A 14758-nucleotide genomic window follows, 5' to 3' on the forward strand; every position below is an offset into this window, starting at 1 on the left:
TTGTAGATATGTTGTGTTTCCTCTGAGGCCTCTGTTCTGTTCCATTGGTCTATATCTCTGTTTTGGTACCAGTACCATGCTGTTTTGATTACTGTAGCCTTGTAGTAAAGTTTGAAGTCCGGTAATGTGATGCCTCCCGCTTTGTTCTTTTTGCTTAGAATTGACTTGGCTATGCGGGCTCTCTTTTGGTTCCATATGAAGTTTAAGGTGGTTTTTTCCAGTTCTGTGAAGAAGGTCATTGGTAGCTTGATGGGGATAGCATTGAATCTGTAAATTACTTTGGGCAGTATGGCCATTTTCACGATATTGATTCTTCCTAACCATGAACATGGAATATTTCTCCATCTGTTTGTGTCCTCTCTTATTTCGTTGAGCAGTGGTTTGTAGTTCTCCTTGAAGAAGTCCTTTACGTTCCTTGTTAGTTGTATTCCTAGGTATTTTATTCTCTTTGTAGCAATTGTGAATGGCAGTTCATTCTTGATTTGTCTCTCTTTAAGTCTGTTATTGGTATATAGGAATGCTTGTGATTTTTGCACATTGATTTTGTATCCTGAGACTTTGCTGAAGTTGTTTATCAGTTTCAGGAGATTTTGGGCTGAGACGATGGGGTCTTCTAGATATACAATCATGTCGTCTGCAAATAGAGACAAGTTGACTTCCTCCTTTCCTATTTGAATACCCTTTATTTCTTTTTCTTGCCTGATTGCTCTGGCTAGAACTTCCAGTACTATATTGAATAGGAGTGGTGAGAGAGGGCATCCTTGTCTAGTGCCAGATTTCAAAGGGAATGCTTCCAGTTTTTGCCCATTCAGTATGATATTGGCTGTTGGTTTGTCGTAAATAGCTTTTATTATTTTGAGATACATTCCGTCAATACCTAGTTTATTGAGGGTTTTTAGCATAAACGGCTGTTGAATTTTGTTGAAGGCCTTCTCTGCATCAATTGAGATAACCATGTGGTTTTTGTCTTTGGTTCTGTTTATGTGGTGAATTACATTTATAGACTTGCGTATGTTGAACCAGCGTTGCATCCCCAGGATGAATCCTACTTGATCATGGTGGATAAGCTTTTTGATGTGCTGTTGCAATCAGCTTGCCAGTATTTTATTGAAGATTTTTGCATCTATGTTCATCATGGATACTGGCCTGTAGTTTTCTTTTTTTGTTGAGTCTCTGCCGGGTTTTGGTATCAGGATGATGTTGGTCTCATGAAATGATTTGGGAAAGATTCCCTCTTTTTGGATTATTTGGAATGGTTTCAGAAGGAATGGTACCAGCTCCTCTTTGAATGTCTGGTAGAATTCGGCTGTGAACCCATCTGGACCTGGGCTTTTTTTGGGTGGTAGGCTCTTAATTGCTGCCTCGACTTCAGACCTTGTTATCGGTCTATTCAGGGTTTTGACTTCTTCCTGGTTTAGGCTTGGGAGGAGGCAAGTGTCCAGGAATTTATCCATTTCTTCCAGGTTTCCTAGTTTATGTGCATAGAGTTGTTTGTAATAATCTCTGATGATGGTTTGAATTTCTATGGAATCTGTAGTGATATCCCCTTTATCGTTTTTTATTGCATCTATTTGGTTATTCTCTCCTTTCTTTTTTATTAATCTGGCTAGTGGTCTGTCTATTTTGTTGATCTTTTCAAAAAACAAGCTCCTGGATTTATTGATTTTTTTGAAGGTTTTTTTGTGTCTCTATCTCCTTCATTTCTGCTCTGATCTTAGTTATTTCTTGTCTTCTGCTAGGTTTTGAGTCTTTTGGATCTTGCTCCAGAGAGGAACATTTTTCTAAGTGATTTTACTCTCCTGAGTCTTTTCATGGCCCTGGAAGAATTTTGGCTATTGGTGATTCAGGAAGAATCTGGAAGGTACAGAAAATAACTGCTTAAAATGTAAAATGAGGTGGCAATGATGAACTGATTCTCCAGGGTCAAGAGGTGGATTATGTGTTTGTGGACAACTTTCTACGAAGCAAGACTAGGGTGTCACTAAGATATAACTTCAAAGACACAGCAGCTCTATTAAAGTTTCCAGGCCTGCTTTTGGGATTATCAACCTAAATCCTTGTAGATTATTATAAGAGTCCAATGGGCTTAAATGGTTTGCCTGGAATTCTAATGTTGCAGACCATTGTAACTTGTTAAGAGAGCTGACAAGAGAGTGATGTGGAAACAGGGAAGAAATTATCGGGTTTCTGCTTCATGATTCACTTTTGAAAAGAGTTGTCATCAGTGCAGAAAAATATTGATAGACTTTGTTTCAGTAAAAGCTTCATGTCTTTTTCGTCTCTCCAGAATTAAAGGTCATTACCAGCAACAACCCATGTGACTGAATCTTCAATAAGAACACTTTGTCTGGATAACTTGGCTATTTTATGAGACAGTTTTTCCAAGTGACACAGTATTTAAAGTTATCACAGAAAATCGATCTACCCAGTAAATCTCCTCTTCTAAACTTAAATTAAAAATTCTTCATGACAACTTGTTTCTAAGCCATTCTTTCAGCAATCAGAAGCAGATAGATACATATGAATTAGGAGTTGACAAGTTTTTTGTAAATAGCATAATAAATATTTTTTGGCGTTCTGGGCCACATGGTCTCTGTTACAACTATTCAACTCTGCCCTGCAGTGTGTAAATAGCAAGAGCTAATGTGTAAATTAATAGACAATGTCAGTGCAGTTTTATTTACAAAAACGGAGGCAGCCTATAGGCCATTGGCCAGAATTTGCAAACCTCTCTTTGCGGGTTCTCCAAGCAAATGAGCCAGTCTTAGGGGATTCTTTAGGGAGAGAAAACGCTAGAAAATATTAGATTTGGAGAAGACAAAGGCACAATTTTGGGGGAAAAATACCCCCAAACAAAAAAACAAAACATCTAGAAGTTATCTTAATTTTATTTGAAAAACAGTAGTTTTGTACATTTACTTTTTAAAGTCAAAGAGATGTTTTTCTGAAGTGAATATTTATAGCAAATCTCAATGTATAAAAGAGATTATAAAAGAGATGCTATATTTGAAAGGGAGAATCTCAACGTTTATCTTCTCTTTTGCCCTCTCAGCAATCTCCTAATGCATCTTTTGAAAATTCCAGAGTCTCTTCAGCAATTTAAAACTCACTGCTCCAGTATAAAAAATAATAATAATACCTTACCTCTAACTTAGGGTTACAGGACTTAGAAAGTAAAAATACAGAATGCTCAGTTAAATTTGAATTTCAACAACTTGTGCTTTTTTAGCATAGACATGTCATATGCAACACTTGGAATATACACATACTAAATACTTATTGTTGATCTGAAATCTAAATTTAACTGGGCATCCTAATTTAATTGGCTACTCTATCTCTACTTCTCCTTCTTTTTTTTTTTTTTTGATATGGGAGTTTCGCTCTGTCACCCAGGCTGGAGTACAGTGTCATCATCTCAGCTCACTGCAACCTCTGCCTCCTGGGCTCAATAGATCCTCCTGCCTCAGCCTCCTGAGTAGCTGGGACTGCAGGTGTATGCCATCATGCTCAGCTAATTTTTGTATTTTTTGGTAGACTTGGGGTTTTGCCATGTTGCCCAGGCTGATCTTGAACTCCTGGACTCAAGTGATCCACTCACCTCAGCCTCCCAAAGTGATGAGATTACAGGTGTGATCCATTGCACCTGGCCTACTTCTTTACCTTCTCATAGCCTCAGTTTTCTTATCTGTAAGTTGGTTGGAAATACCAACATGATAGGATTGTTCTAAGGTTTAAAGCAGTGAATATTTGCAAAGCACATGGAACAGATCCCAGCACATAGTGAGTGCTATATTATGGCCTATTAACTATGTTGCTAGCTAATTAGCTATTATAAGTATTGGTAAAGTTGTAAGAGGTTGTAATAATACTGACTAATGTAATTGTTATGGACTGAACTGTGTCCCTATCAAATTTACATGTTGACACTAGCACCCCCAATATGAATATAAGGAAGTAATTGGGTTAAATGAGGTCATAAGAGTGAGGCCTTAATTAATATGACTCGTGTCCTTTTAAGAAAAAGAGAGACATCGGTGATGCAAGAGAACAGAGAAAAGGTCATATGAGGACACAAGGAGTAGGCACCCATCTGTAAGCCAAGGAAAGAGGCCACAAGAAACCAAACTCACAGACATCCTGAGCTCGACTTTTGGCCTCCAGAACTGTGAGAAAATAAGTTTCTGTTGTTTAAGCCACACATTTTGTTATGAAAGCTCTAACAACTTAATAGAGAAATCATGCATATGACTTTAAAAATGAATTTTTGGCCAGGTGTGTTGGCTCACACCTGTAATCCAGCACTTTGGGAGGCCAAGGCAGGCAGATCATTTGAGGCGAGGAGTCAGAAACCAGCCTAGCCAATATGGTGAAATCCTGTCTCTACTAAAATACCAAAATTAGCTGAGTGTGGTGGCACATGCTACTCGGGAGACTGGGGCGGGAGAATCACTTGAACCCAGGAGGTGAAGGTTGTCGTGAGCCGAGATCATGCCACTGCACTCCAGCTTGGGTGACAAGAGTGAAGCTCTGTCTCCAGAAAAAAAAAAAAGGATTTCTATTGGCCATTTCAGAAACTGAGATGTTATTTTAAGTATGAGTTAAAAGTGACACTGTAATAAATTGATCTGATTTCCTTTTATTAAGCACACTCTGAAAATTTTCTTATTTTTATACTTTTAAAAATTTTGTCCTTTGTAACTCATTTGAAGTTTATTTTGTGGTTGTCCTTTAAGAGATTCCCAAAGATGAAAGCAAAGTGTCTGGAGAAAGCAAGGCTTTGGCCAAAAACCATGCAATTTAGTCCACAGACTAGTCCAAAGTAATTTTAGTTTGCATCTTAAAATTCTGTTATTGCAAATTCACTTTTTTTTCCTTTTGTCACTAAGATTAATGAACTAGATAAAGAGTGAGCATTTACTTTTAATTTTCGGTGGTGTTCATTATTTGAGCTAGACCAGGCAGTCAAGTATAAAACTCATCAGTATTCAGTGTAAAGCACCCATGTATAGCATCTTGGAATTGATTCTTTATTTTATTTTTTCCTGAGATGGAGTCTTGCCCTGTCGCCCAGGCTGGAGTGCAATGGCACAATCATGGCTCACTGCAACCTCTGCCTCCTGGGTTCAAGTAATTATTCTGCCTCAGCCTCTCAAGTAGCTGGGATTATAGATACACACCGCCAAGCTCGGCTAGTGTGTGTGTGTGTGTGTGTGTGTGTGTGTGTGTGTGTGTGTTTTGTTTTGTTTTTTGTAGAGATGGAGTTTTGCTGTGTTGGCCAGGCTGGTCTCGAACTCTTGACCTCAAGTAGTCCACCTGCATCATCCTCCCAAAGTGCTAGGATTACAGAGGTGAGCCACTGTGCCCGGCCAACTGTTTCTTAATGTTGTTGAATATGTATTTGTCTTTTATTTTATATCAAGTTGACTTAGTAGTAAATCCTTTTTATTGTTTTGTAAACTCTTTGAGGTCTAAACTCTCATCTTCAAAAATATAGATTCATTTTCTTCCCTTCAAAGACACTTATAATATCCAGAATTTGCTTCAAAATTATATGGGAATGAAAGAAGATTAATAATGCAGTGAACGTTATAGCCGTGTGACAGGGTACATTGGAGTTTATTATGACATTCTGTCTACTTTAGGGTATGTTTAAGAATTTCCACATTGTGGTAGATTTCCAATTCTTTACTCCCCATTGAATAGAATTACATATGCACACTCTTTGCTATTTGACTGTGCAGTGCCTGCCACTTTGCTAAGCACTGATACTTTTCTTCTCAGATGAGACTCAGCCCAAGGACATTCTTTGGTCAATGAAATGTGACTAGACCTGACATGGGTAATGTCCTAGCAGAGACTTCTTTTTTTGAGACGGAGTTTCGCTCTTGTTACCCAGGCTGGAGTGAAATGGCGTGATCTCGGCTCACCGCAACCTCCGCCTCCTGGGTTCAGGCAATTCTCCTGCCTCAGCCTCCTGAGTAGCTGGGATTACAGGCACGCACCACCATGCCCAGCTAATTTTTTGTATTTTTAGTAGAGACGGGGTTTCACCATGTTGACCAGGATGGTCTCGATCTCTTGACCTCGTGATCCACCCGCCTCGGCCTCCCAAAGTGCTGGGATTACAGGCGTGAGCCACCGCGCCCAGCCCGAGACTTCTTTTTTATGTATCATTTTTATGTATTTATTTTTAATTGACAAATAAGACATTGTATGCATCTGTGTTGTACAACATGCTGTTTTGAAATAGGTATACATTGTGGAATGACTAAATCAAGCCCGTGAACGTGGAGACTTTAAACGCTTGCTGGCCTGCCTGGGCCATTTATTTACTTATTTATTTATTTTCCTTTTTCGTTTTTTTTGAGACAGAGTCTCACTCTGTCACCCAGGCTGGAGCAGTGGCTCTATCTTGGCTCACTGCAACCTCTACCTCCTGGGTTCAAGCAATTCTCTTGCCTCAGTCTCCCAAGTAGCTGAGACTACAGGCGTCTGCCATCACACTCAGCTAATTTTTATTTTCATTTTCTTATGTGTGTAGAGATGGGTGTTTCACCATGTTGGCCAGGCTGGTCTTGAACTCCTGACCTCAAGTGATTGGGCCCACCTTGGCCTCCCAAAGTGCTAGGATTACAGGTGTGAGATACTGCACTTGGCCTAACTTAGCCTTTTATCCTCCACCTTCTGCCATGAAAAGAGGGTCCTTTAGGTACATGTTATTCCTTCCACTGCATCCTGAAATAAAAAATGTAGAGCAGACCTGAACTTGACTTACAACTTGGAGTCTAGCCTAGCCAAGCCCAACCGAAAATGGCCAAACCAAGCTGTAGTATTAAAATAAATATTAGTTGTCTTAAGATACTGAAATTTTGGAATTGTTTGTTATGAACATTATCACCAGAGAAACCTAACTAATACACCTCAATATTTTTTTAAATAAAGCAATACACATTTAAATACCTAATTTACATTAACAGTTGTGTGCTACATAAATAGCTTGTGTCACTGACCTTGATCAAAGCTATCCTACTGGTTTTCGAACCAGAGTTCATCAATATCTATTTAACAAATATTAGAGCTAGGAATTGATTACACCACTGGCCCAGAGGGTCCTGACTTACATGTAACAATTGACTTAGGACTTCTTCTAATGTTGCTTTAAAGGCTAGAGACCCATTCAAGCTTTGTTTAAGGACAGGGAGCATGCAATAGGGTTTCTCACCAGAGTTCAAGGGCAGGAACCATGACCTGTAACTGAAACCAAAGCAAAGGCAGAGTCACCATCCATGGTTGTGAAAGTGGGGGACTTTGGGTTAACCTCCCGCATCTTAGAGATTGTACATTTTTATTGTTATTATGATAATTTCCTGGCATATGGCAATGAAGTTCCTTGTCTTATATCACAAAATGTTTCAATAGATGAAAATAATGTATCTTGAGGAAGTAAAATACTTTTGAAATTTGCAAAAGGCATCATATAGGCTTGAAGTGGTTGTGACAACTTGGACTTCTCTTACCACCTCTGCCATCAACTGGCTTTCTTGGGCTACTCAGAATTTTTGTTCCATCCTAATTTCAACTTGTACGCAGTGCATTGTCTTAGGAAAAGTCAGTGAACTTTGAGAAAAGGGTCATATTTTTCCACTTAACCACAAGTGTCTTAGTTAATTAGCAGATCCTGAGGAAAGAACTTGGGTGCAAGTAGTTTATTTTCGAAGTGATCCCAGGAAAGCACTAATGAGGGAGTTGGGAAAATAAGCAGGAAAAGAAGGAAATCCAATAAAAAGTATGTCAATGAGCAGGTTACTGCTGTAACTGGCACTCACTTCCATGGAGACTCTATGATATTGTGTAGAACATGCTTCAGATCTGTTCCCCAAGCAATGAAGAAACTCTGGTCTTTATCTACTGACTTCTGTTTTTCGTTGACTGAGGGCCATTCCTGGCAGCATTAAATCCTCAACTTCCTGGCTGCAACACAGGTAGTCTGAGAATACTACCAAGGCTCTGGAAAAAGGCTTTCTGCGGTGAAAAAGAGAGAAGCACGTACTTCAGGTGGGGAGATGATGGAGCCATTGGGAACTGTCCCCATCACAGCTGCAGATAAGTCAGGGGTGGATTAAGGGGCCATGGCATAGAGAATGCAGCTGTTGTTGTAATAAGTTATTTGAGTAGACCCAGAATGGGTGTAAGTAGGTATGAAGGGCTGAATGTATACATCCCTGCCAAATGCCTATGTTGAGATCCTAATGCCCGGCCCCCAACCCCAAGGTTGATGGTATTAGGAGGTGAAGCCTTTAGGAGGTGATTAGGTTATGAGGACATAGACGTTATAATTGGGATTAGAACCGTTATCAAGGAGACCCCAGAGAAATCCCTTGTCCCTTCTGCCGTGCAAGATTATAGTGAAAAGATGGTGTTTATGAATCAGAAAGTGGGCCCTCACCAGAAACCAAATCTGCCAATGCCTTGATCTAGAACTTCCTAACCTCTAGAGCAGTGAGAAATAAATTTCTATTGTTTATAAGCCACTCCATCTATGATATTTTGTTATAGCAGCCTAAATGGACAAGAACACTAGGGGAAATATTCTTGTATCTAGTATTTCAAATGAGTAAAACCTTGGGTTTTATATTTTACCACCCACAAAGTACCTTTCAAACCCTGAGGGAAAGGGAAGAACTGAAAGGTCAAAACACAAAATGAGAGCACTCTATCCACCTTGCCCTATTCTTCCCAGGGGTTTCTCTCTGCCCTGCAGGAGCAAAGAAACAGAAGACAGCTCCTTGCAGGGGTGGTCATCGCTGGGAGCATCTTCTGCCCCCAGCCTGCAGTCCCTCTTCTCCAAAGGTGGAGCCTAGTTTATGCTACTTTTACAATTAAGTATCTGGAATTTGTATTTTGTTCTCTCTCAGTTTCACATCTCTCTGCATCTGTCAAGCTGCCCTAACATTTTCTTAAAACAAAGAGCACTTTGGACATGTTAATATTCCCCAAAGCAATGTTCAAATTCTTTCTCACAGGAAAAGATAATATAGCCAGGAAAACAGGAAAGGGCAGAGGATTGTCTAGATTATTCTGTGAGAGGATCGCAGAAAGGCAATTTTGATTGCACTTTTTCTATATGTTATGCACTCAGGAAGGATGGAGGCAAAAACGTTACATGATGTATAGTCAATAAAATGGACTCTACTGGACACTCATCATGATATCCCTGGGTCTATTCATTAAAGAAATATGAGATTAGTTCACTCAGTGCCTACCCTGCTGTTCACTGCTTTAGTCCCTCTGTTTTACATACTCAGAATCCCAAGAAATGTATCTGATATGCTTTGGCTGTGTCTCCACCCGAATATCATCTTGAATTTAGTTCCCGTAATTCTCCTGTGTGTGGAAGGGACCTAGTGGGAAATAATTGAATCATGGGGGCAGTTTCCCCCATACTGTTCTCATGGTGGTAAATAAGACTCACAAAATCTGACCGTTTTATAAGGGGTTTCCTCTTTCACTTGCCTCTCAGTCTGTGTTCACCAGTGGCCATGTAAGAAGTCCCTTTGCACTTCCTTCATTTTCCACCATGATTATGAGGCCCCCTCAGCCAGGTGGAACTGTGAGTCAATTATACCTCTTTTCTTTATGAATTACCCAGTCTTCGTATGTCTTTATCAGCAGTGTGAAAACAGACTAATACAGCATCTTATTGGTCCACTATATTATCAGGCTGGGCCACACAGGCTGCTGAAATGCCAACCAGTGGGCTACTTTGAGTCTGGATGGGTGAAATAAGATATTGTTTGGGGGAATAGGGTAATGAGGGACCCCTGTGACTCTCAGCAGGATGTTTCCCCAAGAGGTCAAATACCCCAAGATTCATCTAGGAAACTGATTTTCCTGGGCAGACGCTATAAAAAGCTCATTCATAATAACTTGTATTGCAGATGGTGATAGATGCACTAAGAGTCTACCATGGTTCAGATAAATTCTTCTGGTTTCCTCTTTATCTTAGGTTTCCTAGAAGCAGAACCTGAGATAGGGATTTATGTGTAGCAATATTTTTTCAAAAGAAGTGTGCCCAGGAAAAACCACAAGGGGTGGGGGACAAGCGGGCATGGAAAGGAAGGAGAAGTCAATGGAAGCTGTGATTTCAGGTGCGGCCTCAGCCTCAGCCTCAGCCTGGCCCTGACCCTGCAGAGGAGCTTGGGTGCATAAACTACACATGCCTCAGAGTTTGTCCCCACTGGAGGGAGAGAAGCTGGACTTTTGTATTTTATATAAGTCAGCCTTAGGCTTGTGACCACAGGGATGAGGAGAGGGGCGAATGCATAGTCCTCTAGGAACTTACAGCTTTCAGGGTGAATGGGTATAGCAGCTCTGGTAGCCCAAAGGCAGTTGTAGAAATAGAGGTATGGGTGCAGGCCATTTGAAACAAAGCACAGAGAAGCCAAAGGGAAGGATGGAGGGAGGTGGAACTGGGAAGCTACATCTGAGTCTGCATATTGTGAGGAAGGGTCCCCAAGACTTAAAAGTAGTTGGTACCCAATGTGCAAGGACTCATTAGGGACCAGCAACAGTAAGTAGCCCCTTTGTTCTGAAAAAGGTCTCTTGGTAGGGGCTGGAATCTATATTAATGATGCTCTGGCTTTGCTGACCAGGGAGAGGTTGTCTCGTTTAGGGTCAGCCCATCCTTAGAGAGAAAAAATAACTGGAGCACGCCTTTCATATGCAAACCAACCAGTCCAAAGCTCATACCCCCAACTACCTCCTTTAGCTCTTCCACTTCAGGCCAATATTCCCTTGACCTCATCATTCCAGGGCCAGATACCAGGACAGCCCTGGCCCTTCAGAGTCACTGAGATTATGCAAACTAGAAAACCCTAAGCCTGCTTACCCTGCCTTGCCTGTTTCTTCCCATGGAAACCACAAAAAATGCTCTCGCCCACACTTTCCCCTTGCTCCGTCTGCTTCCTTATGGATCCGGGTGCTTCTCCTGGTGTGGCCCTGCAGGGCACGGCTGCCCCTTCCTTTTGAGAACTGTGAGTAATAAACTATATTTTCAATGGCAACTGTCTCCTATCTGTTGGTCTCACCATATCTGAATCATAATACCTACATTTTAAAACAAAGGTTGGGCCAGGTGCAGTGGTTCATGCCTGTAATCCCAGTACTTTGGGAGGCCAAGATGAGTGGATCATCTGAGGTCAGGAGTTCAAGCCCAGCCTGGTCAACATGGTGAAACCCTGTCTCTACTAAAAATACAAAAATTAACTGGATGTGGTTACCGGCGTTTGTAATCCCAGCTGTTTGGGAGGCTGAGGCAGGAGAATTGCTTGAACCTGGGAGATGGAGGTTGCAGTGAGTAGAGATTGTGCCACTGCACTCCAGCCTAGGTGACAGAGTGACATTCTGTCTCAAAACAAAACAAAAAAACAAACAGCAAAAACAAAACAAAACAAAAAAACAAAGCTTAGCTGAGCACCTTTAAAAAAGGGTAGAAATTGAGGCTGGCATCAGGAAAGGCCCATAGGATGAGGTGATTAGGGGTAAAACCCCCAATAGAGTGAGGGAGTATTCTGCTTGGAAGTGGGATGACAGTTACTTCACAGAAATTATAAGTAATAAAGGTTGATATCTTGTAACTGTGAGATATCGTCTATTGTCTGATTATTCCCTTTCATCTGACAGGAGAGAGTATCTGGAGAAGACTTAGATGTAGCACCATTCATAAGCAAAAGCAAACTGGGGGTCTCAGTCAGATATATTCTTTGTCCAGCCAGGCAAACCCTGTAGAAATGAAGTAAACAGTCACAGAACTGTCAGTACAGGGAGAATGAATGGAGGACGGATGAAGGATGATGTTTTGGAGACTATATATACAGAGTTTTGGTCCTCATGCAGAAGGGCCAGGCCCGTCTGAAGCAGTATGTTGGAGAAGCAGTCACTGGAATAGTTGAGGATGTTAGAGGGGTTGATTATACTCCTCTCTTCCTCCTTCAGTCTAGATGATTGTGGAAAATATCATTCATCAGTCTTGGAAACATGATTGTAATGTGGAGCACAAAAAAACAAAGCCAAATTTCAACAAGCCTCCCTAATCTGTCTTTGTTCCATCTGCCTCTCTATTCAGACTGGATGATAACCATCATATATTGAGTTTTATTAAACATCTGGGCATTCCAGAGCTGACCCTGAAGGGCAGGGATCAAGAATGCAAAAATCGGATCAAAAAGTCTACAGTGCTGAAAGGCTTAGTTAGTAAGGGCAAGTGCTGGATGAAGCATGTTTTGTGAGTATAGTGAAAAAGTCCTCATATACCAAGGCTTTGTGATGGATATATCAGGGGTTTTGTTTAGTCTTGTATGGCATAGTCTATAGCTCTCCATGCACTGTGAGATCATTAATGAGAAACTCCACCTTTTGGAAAAATACAGTTATCTCTGACCCATATTTTGCTAATTCATGCAAATGGAATTGTATTAAGTCCCCTGACTTCTTTGAACTTCTCTTGGAGTTTCAAAGGGCAAAGAATGAGATGCATGGGGTCAGGAAATAAGTCTGTGTTTAGGTCAGTAAGTTCTGTTCTCTAGTCAATAAACTTTCTCTGAGTCATGTAAACACATATTCAATTCTTCACTCATCTCTGTAACCACCTCCCATTGCAACAACTCCCATCAAGGCATCTACTTCTCCAAGTCTTGATTCTGGGCTGGCCTTTTGACTTTCTTTGGCCTATAGAACGCAGTGAAAGTGACATGCTAGTTTTGAACACAGCTTCATGAGCACTTATATGCTTCTATCCTCTCAGAACTGTTTTAAGCTGCCATATGTACAAATCCAGATTATCCTGTGGAAGAATGAAAAACACATGGTTAATTTACCCTCATCATCCCGTATAACAGTGAGCCAACCATGAGATATTAGAGTGAGAGCATCTTAGACTACCTAGCCCCGCTTAGACATGACTTGCCAGTTGATAAACACCAGTCTGTAGATCTCTGAGCCAACCCAGTAGAAACCAGAAGAACCACCCAGCTGAGCCAAGCCTAATTGCCAGTTCATAAAATCATGAACTAAAATGGGTGCCATGAACCAAAATGGTTGTTTTGCAGAATAAATAACTGATGCAGTCAAGAAACAAAAGCTTTCTGAGCAGTATTTTCCTCTCTCTGGGCTACTTTCCTTGTAAAGTATCATGTTCTCCATCAGGAAATTTCAGAGACATTGAGACTTTTTTTGGATCCCAGTGTTAGAAAGAAGGCAATGGGGAAGCAGGCCAAGGTGGAGGAAGCTGAAGACGTGATGTTAACACAGGAAACGACTATTTCAGGTCAAACCAAAATAGAAGCCAAGAAATGAGATGAAGTAAAGAACGCTTGAAGGAACAGATCAAAAGATGAATTCTTACTGAGCAGATGTTGCCCAAGGAATACGTTGGACAAGATCTGCTTCTTTAGCACACTTAAGAAATGCCTCTTCAGTATACTTAAGGGCTGTCTCCTGTAGTTATGCTGCTTTACTTCAAGAATGTAGGCTTGGCAATAATTCTTTAAGTCTTCCTTCTAAGCCCACTGGTTTCTGCCTATGGGTAGACAAATGTTTTGAAAGCAAGGCTGCTTCCGCAAGTTCTGCACAGAAACTTTCCAGGAAACTTTCCAATCAGAGCATTCAATCAGGCCTGTCGATGAAGTCTGTCGGAACAGTGGCATGATCAGCAGGAGACGCAGTGTTAGTCTCCCTGATGAGACTGCAGACATGGACATCTGCTGCCAAATGGTTGAAAAGAAAACTGCATTCAAAGCATTTCTGTCAGAGTGCAAAGACATTGCCCATATGAGGTGTTCTTAAGAGCCATTCAACATTCTGGGGTCCAGGTTCTGTTTTGAATTTAAGACTACGTTACTAAATTATTCATAATGCACCATATGCAGAGTGCAAAGTTTTTTGGAGCTTTTAGATAGATTCTGCTTTCAGTTCCCAACCCTTGAGGTCTGAGACTTCCCATGAATCTATCTCTCCAGTGAGAGAAATTGTTCTGCAAAATAAATCAGCACCCTGTATGCTACCTGTCCTGGTATACCTGAGTCAAATTCCTGAAAATCATTTCCCTCAAAGTCAAGGTGACAATTTCCTCACCTGTACAGTGGTTACCAGTAAAGATTCCACCTAGATGAAAACAAACAATTTGAGAATTAAGCAGATTAAAGAATATGAACGCAAACAGAAGAGTCCTAAATGCTTAAAAATATGAGATCTTATAGAAATTGCTCCCCAGATGAATTCTTTTGGGAAGGTAACATTTGCCCCCAGAAGCGATTCACTAATGGCAGAACTGCAACAGCCTGGAAATAGAATGGTCCTAACAATTCTTCAGATTGTGCCACCCATCTGAATTTACCTGTCCCACCTTTGCTTATGGCTAGGCCCATCCTCCTCATGGCTTAAAAAGCCCACCTGGATGTTGGTTATCTCAAGTTATGGCAAACCTGCAGGTGCACCAGCATGCATTGGTCTGCTCCACAACAAAAACTTGCACACTGACTTCACTTGAGTCCAACAATCATTTATTAAGCCCATACTCTGTGCCAGTTATTGTTTAGAGCTATTTGTGCTTGAAATTCACAGGCAGCTTTCAATTATCTTTTCTTTTCTGGCTCCCCATAGACTTCTACCGAGTCTATTGGAATAAAAATGAGTTGGATAATGTCTTATGAAACTGTAGATAAGAGAAGAAGAGATGAAGCAGCAGTCAAGCATGAACCAA

The sequence above is a fragment of the Aotus nancymaae genome, unplaced genomic scaffold (assembly GCF_030222135.1).
Source record: "Aotus nancymaae isolate 86718 unplaced genomic scaffold, 86718_ANA_hifiasm-v0.15.2.pri h1tg000029l, whole genome shotgun sequence".
In the NCBI taxonomy this organism is placed as follows: Eukaryota; Metazoa; Chordata; class Mammalia; order Primates; family Aotidae; genus Aotus; species Aotus nancymaae.